The sequence below is a fragment of the Manacus vitellinus genome, unplaced genomic scaffold, assembly GCF_001715985.3.
Source record: "Manacus vitellinus isolate BGI_N305 unplaced genomic scaffold, ASM171598v3 scaffold_11_pilon, whole genome shotgun sequence".
NCBI lineage: Eukaryota > Metazoa > Chordata > Aves > Passeriformes > Pipridae > Manacus > Manacus vitellinus.
This window is the reverse complement of record NW_021938895.1, coordinates 2698162-2712400: the sequence shown is the minus strand read 5'-3', so window position 1 is coordinate 2712400 and position 14239 is coordinate 2698162.

Genomic DNA, 14239 nt, shown 5'->3' with positions numbered 1-14239 from the left:
ACATTTTACCAATTCTCTTAAATTAAGGAAATATGAGAAAGTGAATTTAGGAACAATTGAATAAAATACACTTGGATTCACTGCAGATAGTTTTCAGCCAGACAAGGAGGAGATTTTGAAGAGTGTCCTGGATCAGGCATAAAGGTGATTCTATTCAGTATTTTCATTTACTGATTCAAGTGATGGCCCAGTGAACGCACTTGTAAAATATGTGGGTTGTGCTGGATGGCAAGCACCTGGGAGGACTGGATGAGAATTTAAAATTACCTGGAAAAATTGGAGAAAAAGCCTGAATGAAACAAGATGAAATCCAATAAATAACAGCACAAATTGTGGCTCTTACAGGAGAGATATCAAGCAGCACAGCAGAATTGGAAGAGGAATGGCAATTCACAAAGCATGGGGATGAGAAATCTGCCACTGGGAAAACACCAACAGAAGCAAATCTCTTTCCAGGATGCAATATGAAGACTGCTGTGTGCAAGCCAGAGGAGGTAATTATTCAACTTGCCTCCATGCTGATAGGGTCTCAGCTGGACCAACTCTCCTATTTAGGGTACATTTCGACAAAGATGTTAATTAACTGAAAAAGATTAAGATATGAAAAACTAGAAAGGTTGAAGTATTTAACTTTGTTTTGCCAGGAAGGAGAAGCTGTGATAAAAGCTCTCATATACAGCCAACTCTTACAAAGAGCAGATATTTGAGTGTTGCAAGAGGAAATCACATTAAATTGCATCAGGGCAGTGGCTCCTTCCCTGTTAACCATCTAACTGCCTTTTTCTCTCCCTTTTCCAGCTCTGGTGCAGAGACCAGAGCAGCACACAGTGCTCACTGGGTGCACCGAGGCTGAAGACAATATCAGAATAACATCAGAACCACTGCCCTATTTTCCATCTCCCTCCTTGGTGTCCTCTCCTGCCCAGGATTCCCAGGCTCTGGCAGAGACATCTTGGCTGGACTGACTGAACCAGCAGCACAGATTTGAGCACTGCCGAGCACAGAAGCAGGGAAAAAAGACCATGTTTCCTGCAGTGAATGCAGCAGGACAGGGATCTGGAGCTGGATAGTCCAATTTAAACACCAGATAATGCGTGTGTGGCCACCCTTGGAGTGAGTCTTCTAGCCCCCTGCCTTAGCCCTTTAGACTCTAATCTGGATTCAAGCTGTTGGATATGCATCAGTTGAAAATAAACCCAGCAATAATTAAAACACTGTGCAATGCCTTTCCCTTTGGGGACAAAAAAAAAAAAGAAAAAAAGAAAAAAAATCTGTTTGTATTTTTGGCCTGGTTTTCCTCATTTTCTGCCACAGAAAACAATTCTCCTTAATGATGACTGTTCCACATTCCCGCTCGTGTTCTTTGCTTTTGTTAATGTGAAGATTTAAATGCACCATTTAATACCAACATGGGCCAATGAGCTCATGGTTACACTCACACTCCCAGGCTGCCAGGAGGATGCACGATTCTATGACAGGCAATTAAAAATCCCATTATGGGACTGTGGAATAAGAAGTAGATGATATATTAAAACAAGGGGCATGTTTAATTTATAAATTCAAGTTATTGCATGCTGTGAAGTGCTAGGGAGAGAAATGAATAAAGAAAGGACTTTGTAGTGTTGCTCGCTATTAAGTATTATAAACAGCAATATATGTCTGGCTGTCAGAGCCTCCTGACAGCTCTGCATCCCAGGCAGCCCTCTGCCTCCCCTTCCCCCAGGGCAATTTGTTTCTTGTATTTCCAAATCCAGTAAGAATTTTTGCTGCATTAGCCAAAAAAACCCGTAGCCTCAACATCAGGGACACTGATGGGAGAGACCTGGCCTGGGGGATGGGAAATAAAGTGGAATTGCACAGTTTCTCTATTAAAATTCAGCCCCGGTAATTAAAATTTGATAATAAAGACCAGCTCAGCACCTCAGTGCTATAGAGATGAATTTCTTGGGCACATGCCTGTCCCTTCTGTGCCCAGTGTGGTGGTCCAAGGCCTTGCTCTCCTGGTAGCTGGATTCCTGGCTGGAAGAGGGGGCTGCCATGGGGCCTTATTTCCCATTTAATTTTTGGAGGAAAAGGGAGAGGTCTATCAGGTAGAACACACAGATAATTGTATAGATGGCAATTGCATACACAGCTCCATCCTTCCAAGAAGGATTGATGCAGTGGGGTGCAGCCTTGGTGTGAAAACTCCTCCAAGGAGGGCTGTCAGGTTCGATTGAGGTCCTGGAGGAGTACCTGAGCCCAGCTCTCCCTCTGGATGGGAAGGCTGAGGCTTCTCCATGCTCCATACACACATATTGCAGCAGTAATTTTGAAGTAACTTTGAAGAGCAATGCTTTTGGCCACAGCAGCTCTGGGGACAGAGCGATGTTATGAGGGATGCTAGCCTGGGATGACCCAGCAGTGTGCTGAAGAGGGTCAGAGGAAATCCCAGAGAGAAGTCAGGGAGAGAGATAACAGGAGGGCAAGACATCTCTGACCTACAGAGAGGGCTGGGAGAGGAAACGGTCCATTAGCAGCGTCTGGGGGAATCAAAGAGCCATTGTGCACCGGGCTCTGCTTTCTCAGCATGTTTCCACCTCCTTGGGGACAGAGCTCCAGCCTCTCACCTCCTTACGTCAATGCATTTCCCAGCAGATTTCCCCATCTGTTTATCATCTCTGGTGGTGAAGGGTCTCATGGGGAGCTCTGCCTGCTCTGCATCTGCTCTTGTGACAGGCTCCATTCTGTCTGCGAGAGATGAATGAGCAGCCCTGGGGTGGGGAAGTCCTGGGAATAAATACTCTGGTCTGGGGAAGGGACCTTTGTATGGTGAGGGTGAGACCCTGCACTGCTGCTGTGGTAAGCTGGAGAAGAATGGGAGCTCCTGTCAAAGGAGCCAAGGGGGTCTTTGTCTTCATCCAGAGAAAAGAAATGGCATGTTCCTATATGTCTCCACATTAATCATAGAATGGTTTGAGTTGGAAGGGACATTAAAGATCATATAGTTCCAACCCCCCGCCATGGACAGGGATGCCACCCGCTATCCCAAGTTGCTCCAAGCCCCGTTCAACCTGACCTTGAACACTTCCAGGGATGGGTCAGCCGCAGCTTCTTTGGGCAACTGTGCCAGTGCCTCACCACACCCACAGTAAAGAATTTCTCCCTAACATCTAATCTAAATCTCTCGTCTCTCAGTTTAAAAACATTCCCCCTTGTCCTATCGCTATCTACACGTGTAAAAAGTTGCTCTCTCTCTTTTTCATAAGCCCTCTTAATTACTGGACGGGGCTCTAAGGTCTCTCCAGAGCCTTCTGTTCTCCAGGCTGAACAACCCCAACTCTTTCAGCCTGTTTCCATAGCAAAGGTGCTCCAGCCCTCTGAGCATCTTTGTGGCCTCCTCTGGACTCGCTTCAATAGGTCCATGTTTTTCTTGTTCTGAGGACTCCAGATCTGGACACAGTATCCCAGGTGGGGTCTCACAAGGGCCTGTAAAAATCCTATTGCTCCATGGATATTTAATGGGGAAGAACATTATTCCACCTTGTCTCTACCAAAGGCGATGCCCACCTCCAGACACACTTGTTGGCCAAAGGACTCTCACACAGCAAACTAAGGTGACTGAAAGATCCTGGACCAAACATACTCCACACTAAACTGTCTCTGAGGGTTGGCTCAGTTTGGGGGGACATGAGGACCAGGGGAATCAACCAGCAAGCCAGGACAGAGAAGTCCAGACCACCCAAAGCCCAGCCTCTTACCGTACACAAGCCTCTTTCCCTGACTGCTCAGAACGGCTGCGTAAACAGAATGTGTGTTGAGGGACATCTCACCCAGGCACCCAACTGGACTCCGAAACCCAGAAAGGACACATTTTCTCTTCCCTTCTGTTAGTACCATGGCCACTGGAGGACACACAAGCCCCTAACTCTCCTTCCCTAACTGCACTGGGTGGTGCAGTTTTTCTTGTGAGACTGGTTCTGTTGTTCCTGGTTATTTCACTGAGCTACACCACTGACTGAGCTTCCAGCCATCACAACATCCCAAATAAGCAGATTCATCCCCCTAAGGTGTGGCTAGGCCCTAGAAGTAACTTTCCAAACCATTACAAAGCAAAAGTTCCTGTGACTAGGGCAAGTCCACAAGGCACCTGCTGGATGGTCACCCTCTCTGACTTGATACTTCGAGGATATTTATGAACTTCTTTGAGGGCAAATGCCAAGACCAGCACCTGGGAAGGAATAACCCCCTTGTACAACACAGACTGGGCTGACTGGTGGGGGAGCAGCTTCGCAAAAAGGACCTGGTAGTCTTGGTGGACACCAGTTTGACCACGAACCAGCAATGTATCATCACAGCAAAGCAGGCAAACAGCTCCTTGGGCTGCATTAGGCAGTGTTGCCAGCAGGTCAAGGGAGGGAAACCTCCTCTGCTCAGCCCTGCTGATACCATGTCTGGATATTGCAACAGCCCCCAGTACATGAGAGGTAGGGGCACATGGGAGTGAGTCCAGAGCAAGGCCATCAAGATGATCAGGGCATGGGAGCACACAGCCTGGGGGAGGAGGCTGAGGGTGCAGGGCTGGAGGAGAGAGTGCTCTGGTGGGGATCTGACAGCAACCTCCAATACCTGCAAGGAGGGTATGAAGATGATCACAGAATCACAGAATATCCTGTGTTGGAAGGGACTCACAAGGATCATTGAATCCAACTCTTGGCCCTGCACGAGACAGCCCCAACAATCTCACCATGCACCTGAGAGCGTTGTCCAAACACTTCTTGAACTCTGCCAGGCTTGGTGCTGTGACCACTTCCCTGGGGAGCCTGTTCCTGTGCCCAAATACGCCCTGGGAGAAGAACCTTTTCCTGATACCCAAACTAAGCCTCCCCTGACATAGCTTCATGCCATTGCCTTGGGTCTTGGTCACCAGAGAGAAGGGATCAGTGCCTGCCCCTCACAGCTATGAGGTTTTCCCTCAGTCTCCTCTTCTTCAGGCTGAACAAACACAGAGGTACATAAATGGAACACAAAGACACTGGACATAAGCTGAAACCAGGGAGGTTCAGCCTGGATATGTGGAAAAGTGTTCCCACTATGAGGAGGACAGTTCAGCACTGACACAGGACGCCCAGAAAGGCTATGCTGCCTCCAACCTCAGAGGTTTTGAAGACCCAGCTGCATAAAGCCCTGAGCAACCTGGTCTGACCCCAAAGTTGGCCCTGCATGATGAAGAGGTTAGGCTGGAGACCTCCTGCAGTCCCTTCCCACACGAGCTATCCTGTCATCCTACAGTGCCCAAGGCCATCCTGTGCCCAAGACACAGAGTGCATTTGTGGCTCAGCAGTGCCAAACACTGTCTTTCCTCTCTAGGAACAGGATTAATGACTGCATCTTCTCCCTTGATGGGGGACCTCCACCAAACCCACAGCTACCAGATGGCCAAAAGCTGCCTTCCCCCAGCACTAGCAGAGGGAGGGGGAGCAGGGAGCCTCCCGGCGCTCTCCCAGGCATCCCTAACCACAACATATTGTTCTGGGCATCGCACAATAACCCCAGACAGAGCAGGGCGTCATGGGGGGGTGGGATCCACAGTCACGTCCTGGCTGCTGCACATCACCCCCAGGAACAAAGCCTTGTGGGAGGGCAGGGGGCTGTGTGCCGAGCGTGGGGCACAGGAGGGATGAGGAGTGCAGCCCTCTTTCCTCTGTCACAGTCGGCATTTCATTATCCAAACCCAGCTGTCATAAAAGTCCCCCACTCATCTGGTAACAACAATGAACCAGGGAACAGCTTGTCCTTGTCTGGCACCACGGCACTCATCAGGCAATGCAGCCAGAGTGCATCTCCCTATGCTCCCAATCCTGATCCATTCTCCAGCTACCTGAAGGGAGAGGGTCAGCCTCTTCTCCCAGGCAACTAGCAACAGGACATGGCCTCAAGCTGCACCAGGGGAGGTTCAGGTTGGACATCAGGAGGAATTTCTTCATGGAAAGGGTTTTAAACATTGGAACAGGCTGCCCAGAGAGATGATGGAGTCACCATCCCTGGAGGCATTTAAGGAAAGACTGGAAGTGTCTAGTTGCCAAGGTGATGATTGGCCTAAGGTTTGACTCGATGATCTCAGAGATCTTTTCCAGCCTAAGTGATTCTGTGGTTCCAAGTCACTCCTCTTCCATCCTTCCTTGAGCACAACATGAGGCCAGAGATGGAAACTGGAGGTCTGCAAGTTCCTGAGTAAAATTCCTCTCACTTAATCACCTTGAGACCTTAGCTCAGCACAACCCATATAAGAAATTGTGCCCATAAAAAATGGGCTGCCCTTGGGTTTTGACTCTATTTAGTAAGTATTATTCTGAGGGACAACAATATGGGGTTCTTGCTAAGGGCATCACTGAACAGCTAAGGATGCGTAGTGGCTAATGGGGGTGGATGGATGGATGGGAGGATGGATATCTGATTCCTGGGAGAAATGAATAGCCCACAGTTTGAGATCAGTGAACTGACGTAGTGGACGGATGGAGGCAGTAGCTGGTTTTCCTAGGGGCCAAGGAAAAACAAAGAGAAAGGGAGAGATGAACGCTTGTCTGTGTACTTTGGATGGGGTGGTTGTTTGTTGTTATATTATCTGCTTTCCTGTTTCCCTTGCCTCCCGTCCTTTCAGTGAAGCACTGTTTTGATAAATTCCTTTGTTCACAAGTGGGGAAGGATAGCCGGGAAGGGAAGAAGGGGAAGGATGGCTGAGGCATGAGGTGAGGGAAATAGAGCAGAGGCAGAATGGTGGGGGAAGGCTTGTAGGGCAGGATAGTCCCTGGAGTACCCAGGCTAGTTTGACTAAATTTTCCCAGGATTCTGGCTGGAAACTGGTGACGTGTTTTCGAAGATCCTTAGAAATTAGAGGTTCCTTAATTGTTCCCTTGCTGCTGCCCAGAAGGCTGTATTTATTACAGAATTGCCCCAGATGCAGCATACAGAGCTTTGAAGGCTGTGACCTGGCTCATTTTCAAGGACAACTTGCTCCATAGACACTCCAGCAGCTTGTCCAGTTCCCTCAGTCTCAGGCTTTTAACCCCAGTTATCACTGTAGCCCCAAATGACCATCTCCATTTACCCTCTGATCCCATATGACCTTGGACTCAGCTCTGATGCAGCAGTCATACCCATTGCGAGTATTCTTCACCCAAAGGCTGCCTGAAACCATCCTCCATCCCCACCCTATCGACTCCCTTGCATCAGCTTTGGTGTTGCACAGCCTCCACGCACCCAAACTATTAATCTAGCACAAAAATAACTGACTGAGAAAAGGGAACAGGCTTCTGCTAAGTCAGCACTGAATTATCCAGTGCAAAGGCAAAGATAGAAAGGAGGATGAGCTGGCGGCCCGGAGCTGCAGGAGAAAAGACAGGAATGAGACCTCCATGTTGGCAAGTTCTTAGGCTGGTTCAAGCTCATCTGTTTAAGTCATGGCTGAAAGTGATTTGAGCTCAGAGAGTGGGACTTATCCTCTCTTCTCCCTCTTATCCCTTATAACTGTGGTGGCAAACAGTGGAAACCATCACAGGAGAGGGTCTGAAAAGCTGCCAAGGGAATGGAGAAATTGCCCAGTCTACAGGGAGGACCTGGAGACTGGTGAGATGGGAGGGACATGTCCCTGCCATGAGCTGACCCATTACCTTTTCACTGGTTTACACATCCAGCCATGTTATTCTTTCCAGTAATAATTCCTACTAAAGATCCTCTCTTCCAAAGTAATTTAGCACTGGGGCTAATTCTCAGTTTCCTGGAGGAGGATTTGCACTCAGTTAAAATGTGTGAAGGCAGGAGAGTGCAAGACTGCAGGGAGTTTCCTGCAAATTCCTCTTGCCTCATAAACTGGTGTATAACTCAAGGCTAGAATTCCCTCGTGCTGGAGGTCTTCCTCCCTGGGTCTTCCTCTCCATTGAAAGCTTATCATAGCATAACCAGCTCCTTATACAACCCACAGAGTTACTCTAACCAATGTAAAGTCTATAAATTAGTCTTTGAGCAAGGTCTGTTTACGTGATGAATAAATAGCCTGGAGTGATTTAAATCAGCCAAGCTTGGGTGAGGCTTTTAAATAGTTGCGCTGGACTGCAGGAGCCTAGGGAAGATGTGAACACCTCGCTACCTCCAAGTTACTTTGCTCTCCTCCCTGTGGTGCTGAGGACATCCAGTCACTGCCTGGGCCCCAGGCAGCTGCCTACAGCCACAGCAGGGTGCTCCGTGCACACTTCCAACTGCTCCAGCAGAAAGGCTGCCCGGCAGCACTCCGCCGATGCAGAGGGGAACACCCAGCACTGCCAGGACTGAGGTTGCACAAATCCTGGTGACTCAGAGACTCGGCATGTTCCCAGGCTCTGTCACCTACATCTGCTGTGAGTGATATGTTACTAATTCCCCTGTTGGTTTTCTCTGTGTCATCTCTGACTTCAGCCTTACGTTCCCACTGCCACTTGCCTGCTGAGCCCTCCCCATCCTGGGGCTCCTCCATATCCCTCACCATCCTGACAGACACAGAGAAGGTTTGTTTGGCTTCCTCTCCCACCACTGTGCTGTGACCTGATACCCATGGGAGCCTCTGAAGGGCTCTGGGACCTCATTCCTGGGTGGCACTAACCCAGGTGGAGGCAGTCCTTGCCCCTCTTCAAGGACACTGAGACTTACATGTGCTTGTATTGCCTGGTCAGGCACTATGTTTTCTGTGCTGTCACCTTTAACTGCTCTGAATAACTCTGTATCAAATATACATCAAATATGATGTACAGTGCATGGCCAGCAGAGCCCCTGTGAGCTACTTCTCCCCTGACAATCCTCCCTCTGTGAACACCATTACCTGCATAGCTCACAGGGGCTCTGCTGTCCCTGCACTGCACATCATATTTGATATATATTTGACATGGAGTTATGCCCTTTGTGCCCTCAGCCCATGGAGCCCCCCTTACATCAAGGGGATGGGGGGGCTGTGACTAAGGTTATCTGTGATAACTCAGCAATAAGATCTGCCCTGCTGGGTGCAGCTGGGATGCTGAGCACGGTCAGTTGGGAAGTGACATTTTCCAGGGGCTCCAAATGCAACCCCAAGGCTGCACAGCTGGCTTTGAGCTCTCGCTCGAGCAAAGAAAGCGGCCTGCTGTGCTGAGTGAAATGAAGCCTGCTGGGGTAGGGGTGGTAAGAGTTATTTGCTGGATCATCTCTGAATCAGGAGGATTTAGGCTGGATTAGGCAGTGGCTGCTCGTGCTACTCTGACAGTCCTGCAGGTGACACAAGGCATAAAGCTGGCACACCACGTGTGCTGGGTAATCTGACACAGGAAGGATCTTGCATCCACAGCTGACATGAATCATAGATTTGCAGGGGGGGTTGTTTGGAATCTGTATTTGATGTTGAACTTACAAGAGAGCACAACTCTTCCAGGAAAGCAATTGGCTTTGGAAAACTCATATTGAGCTTTGCAGTGCTCTCTGAGGGCTCTGCCCCACCTCAACCCCACCACCCCCTTGCCACTTCCCGGTGCTACTCAGGTCATGCTTAGAGGAGCAAGGCAACATGTGATCCTTTGCTTACCATGAAGCTCTTGGCTCTGCTGCTAATGCTCTGATCATAGCTATACCACTTAATTTGCTGCTTTGGTTTCTCCAGTTTCAGATACACCCATAAAAATAATTTTCATCATTTTTTATTTCCAGATTCATGACCACCAAAAAACCCCAGCTGAGAGCAAGGCTCAGGTTTGTTAGCCTCAGACCCAGAGCACTTGCACTAAGGAGAAGGAAGGGAATGAGGAAGGGAGTAGGAAGGTGAATGAGGACACTGTATGATGTGCCCAGAGTCACAGTGCTTTTGGTGAGGCTGAGATGAGCATTCAGGTTTCAATATCTAGACCTCACTCCTCAGCTGAACCTCCTGCAGAATAAGACTCCATATAATCAAAGGGATAAACCCCCAAAACAAGAAGCATTAGCTTTATATGCATCCATTATTTTTCCTTGGAAATGTGCAGATGTGACTGCTGGGCTTCCTCCACATGCCCTGGGCTGGGCACACAGGCAGCTGTGGCTTTTGGATGGAGATAAACCATTCTGCATTACAGCACTTGCATTGCTGTACTGCTTGGGGGGTAGGAAGGAAACTTCCTTGAAGTAAGCCACTGACCTGGAAATGATTTGAGATGCCAGCACTGTTGCCTCTGTCTTACCAAAGGTGAAGATACAGGGCCAGCTGTGCTTCAGCTGCAGCCTCACCTCCCCATCTGCTGGTTATCCCACAGCCCTTTCCCTGGGTGCAGGGCTAAGGTGGTGTTCATGTACTTAGCCTGGCCATCAGCTGCTCAGCTTCTCCTTTCTTAAGGTCCTTTGGGAAAACAGGCTCTCCAGCTGTCTATCCACCTTTTCTAGAAGAGAGAGATCAGGTCAGGAGTGATGGCAATCAAACCTGCATCCAACAGTGCCACACTTCACTTCCCAGCTGCCACCCCGGCTCCCTGGCTCCTGGCCCTGTCGGTACCGAGGAGTACCAAGGCAGGAAATCCATCAGGGATAACACACCTGGCTTGAAACCACTGTGTTTATATTTATGTATATGTCTATATCTCTATATATTTATATATTCCTGCTGGGAACATCTGCTCTTGGTAGACATTTCCCTTTCCAGTTTCCTGGAGATCATAAGGAGGGCCAAAAGGGTGAGAACACCCACCCAAACTCTTGTTTCCCTCACCCGGGGAAGTCTATGGGCTTTGTTGATTTAACTTCCCACTTTATGTTAATGCAAGTTATAATTGTAGTTTCTATATGAGTAGGTGCTGTGAATTTTCCCAAGCAGCAGATACTTTCTCATAAAAACCACAGGATGTAAAAATGTTCTGTTTCTACAGAAGATGTGCAAGCGATGGTCCATGTGCAGAGAATGAGAAATTCTGGAAGTAAATTATGTCTACCCCATTAGTCTGACTTCTTTTATTGCAAATAAGTGATGAGAAATCACTTCCCAGAATGCTCCTGGTTTCTACAGGATGAAGCAAGTGATGGGGCTAAATCCCTGGAAGTGTTCAAGGACAGGCTGAATGGGGCCTTGAGCAACATAGTCTAGTGAAAGGTGTCCCTGCCCATTTCAAGGGGCTTGTAACTAGATAACCTTTAAGGTCCCTTCCAACCCAAACCATTCTATGATTCCATGGTTCTGTAGTGTATTCTTTAATATTTCCCAAAAACCTTCTTTTGTTGAAACAATTCCTCTGATTTCATGAACATGCTTTAATCAGCCTCAGATGACTAAGCAGGACCACTTGTTTCTCCTTGCAAGAGGAGAAAGCTTGTCACTGGAGAGAAGATGATTTCTGGTGGCAAACAGGTCAGTGGCTGCCTCTCCACCACTCACTCGGATTCCCACCACCATCTCAGCAAAGACGTACTAAGCGAAGACATGAAGTCTCTGGTCAACATGAGCAGTGAGGTTCACCAACTCTGACTAAAAAAAATCCTCCTCCTTGTTTTTCAGAGTTAGCAGTTCTGTGACCTGGGTGTATTTGCATGACTCACAGGGTGGCTCAAGATGGAAAAGGAACCAGATGCAGGGAGGCAATGAGGAACTTCTTGAGCCACTGCTGCCATCAAAAACACTTAACACGAAACTCTGAACTCAGTCACCCGCTTCCCTATTTTCCTTTAGAAGACTGACAAAAGTGGAGAAGCAGCAATTCAGTTGTTAATAAGCAATTTATGTCTCAGCCAGTATGAACCAGTCTAGGCAGCGTGACTGGGGTTTGTCATTACAAGGGCTGTAAGGAGGGGGAAGCGATGGGGGATTTACAGATCAGCCCGCACATTTTTGGATAATCTGTGGACTGCCTTTATGTTCTGTATAAATAATAATAATTAAAAGCGGATGTAACTAATTGGAATCCATTCCACAGCAGTAACATGATCCATCTTATTGCCAATCCCCTGAGTCACTCCGTCCTCCAGATGATTATTTTTCTGCTTTTGCCTAATAAAATCTGAACACTACCTTTCACAAACCCAGAGTGGGTTTGTGCTACCAGGGCATTTGAAACCCTCTTCTAGCCTGGACAGCTCTGCACCAAGATTTGCCCTGTATTTCATCAGGGAGCTACACACTTTTAAACTTGAAATCCTCTCCAACATCCACCAGCCTGGTGTTAACCCAGTTGTGTTATTGCCTATTATTTGCCCAATTTATTTTAAATTAAAAGCGGCCATGGGCATCCCATTTCTTCTGAACAGCCTTCTTGTGTCTTGGTTTGCATTGTGACCTCTATTTGGGATGAAACTCCCCTTCATTGACCTCCTGGGAAGAGCATGTTGTTCCTGGGTTTGGGGGCCCCAAGGGAAGGCAAAGCCCAAAACAGGGCTCTGCAGCACTAGCACAGCAGCACAGCCAGCTGTGGAGGAACATCTTCTCCCTGCACATGTGACATGGTCGGTCTTCTCCCCTCCTGGGAACAGCAGTCCTGCCACTGCCACCCCGGCTTTGGGAGGGAAGCTCTTCTCCAGACTCATTCCCAGGCTCCCAAGGGTCATTACTCCCTTCTAGCTCCCTTCCAGAATTAGAGATGGAGAAAGTATGGAGAGAAAGTATGGGGAGAAAAAGTCCACTTTGTCTGGGAGAGCAGCCTTCTAGCTGGATTCAAACCTCCCTCAAACCAGAATGGGGCTTCCTGTGGGTTTCCAAAGGGTTTGGATAAACTCACATTCCTGTAGACGAAGAACACCATCTTTTATTTTTCTTTTTTCTTCTTTTTTTTCTCTTTTTTTAGATGGATTTTTATAGGTTCTGTGCTGCTTACTTTGGTGTGGCACTGAAACTCTCCCTTGGTTCAACTGCCTTCAGGATGCATCCAGAAGGTGACTATTGGTCAGTAGGATTTGTGCATGCTCTGGAAATCAGCTGTTTGACTGTTTTCCTCAGCAGAAAACCAGCAAACCTTGAAGGCCCTGATTAGCCATACCTGGGGGTGCTCTGGTCTCCTGGCTGGATTTTGGAACAACCCTGAAGCCTCATCTCTGTAAGGACCTCGGACTCATGTTGCAACTCTGGCCCCATCTCCTGTTCCTCCTGACTTCTTGGATACCCCTGGACCTGTTTCCATCACTTGCAACAGCTATCGATGGACATTGTAACCAGCACCCTGCTCAGATGTTGCAGGATGGGCTGTCAGAGCACTGTCTGTGCTGGGGCCACCCTCAGCATCCAGCTGATCTTCCTCTGTGGAGGGATATGTCTGCTCCCTGATGCATTCCTCCACCACAGGGAAATGTGCTGCATGTTCATAGAGTCATAGAATGGTTTGTGTTGGAAAGGACATTTAAAGGTCATCCATTGCCAACCCCCCTGCCATGGGCAGGGACACCTTCCACTAGACCAGGCTGCTCAGAGCCCAATCCAACCTGGTCTTGAACACTTCCAGAGATGAGTCATTCCCAGCTTCTCTGGGCAGCCTGTGCCAGCGCCTCACCACCCTTCTTGTAAAAAAATTCTTCTGTATATTTGTCTGATATTGGAGAACAAGAAAACCAAAATAAACAAAAATCCCACCCCAAGATTTCATGGTGCTGAACACCCATCCTGTTGCAATTTCTCTGTGCTCACAGCCATGGAACACCTGAGCTTCACCCAACTAAAACCACCAAGGGAACAGAAACCACTGCTGCCCCATGGATTGGGTGGACAATGGGATGGATTTGGGGTGAGGGGCACAGGAGGGTTTGAGAGCACAGGAGGGTTTGAGGTCACAGGAGGACGTGGGAGCACAGGGGCATGCAGGGGCACAGGAATGTGTGGGGACATAGGGGTTTGAGGGCTCAGGGGTTGTGGGGGGCCAGGGTTTTAGAAACACAGGGGCTCTGGGGGCACAGGATGGTTTGGGGACACAGGATGGTTGGGGTCTACAGAGGGAGCAGGGGCACAGGATGGTTCAGGTGCACAGGGACTATGGGGACACAGGGGGCTGTGGGGGCACAGGATAGTTTGTGCCCACAGGGGCTGTGGAGACACAGAATGGTTTGGTCCCACAGGGACTGTGGGGGCACAGAGCTGTGAGGCTACAGGATGGTTTGAGGGCACAGTGGGCTGTCAGGGCACTGTTTGGGGACATGGGCTGTGGGGGCACAGGATGACATGGGGACACAGGGGGTTTGGGGTCACAGGGTCTGTGGGGGCACAGGATTGTTTGGGGGTACAGGATGGTTTGAGGGCACAGAATGTTTTGGGGGCACAGGATGG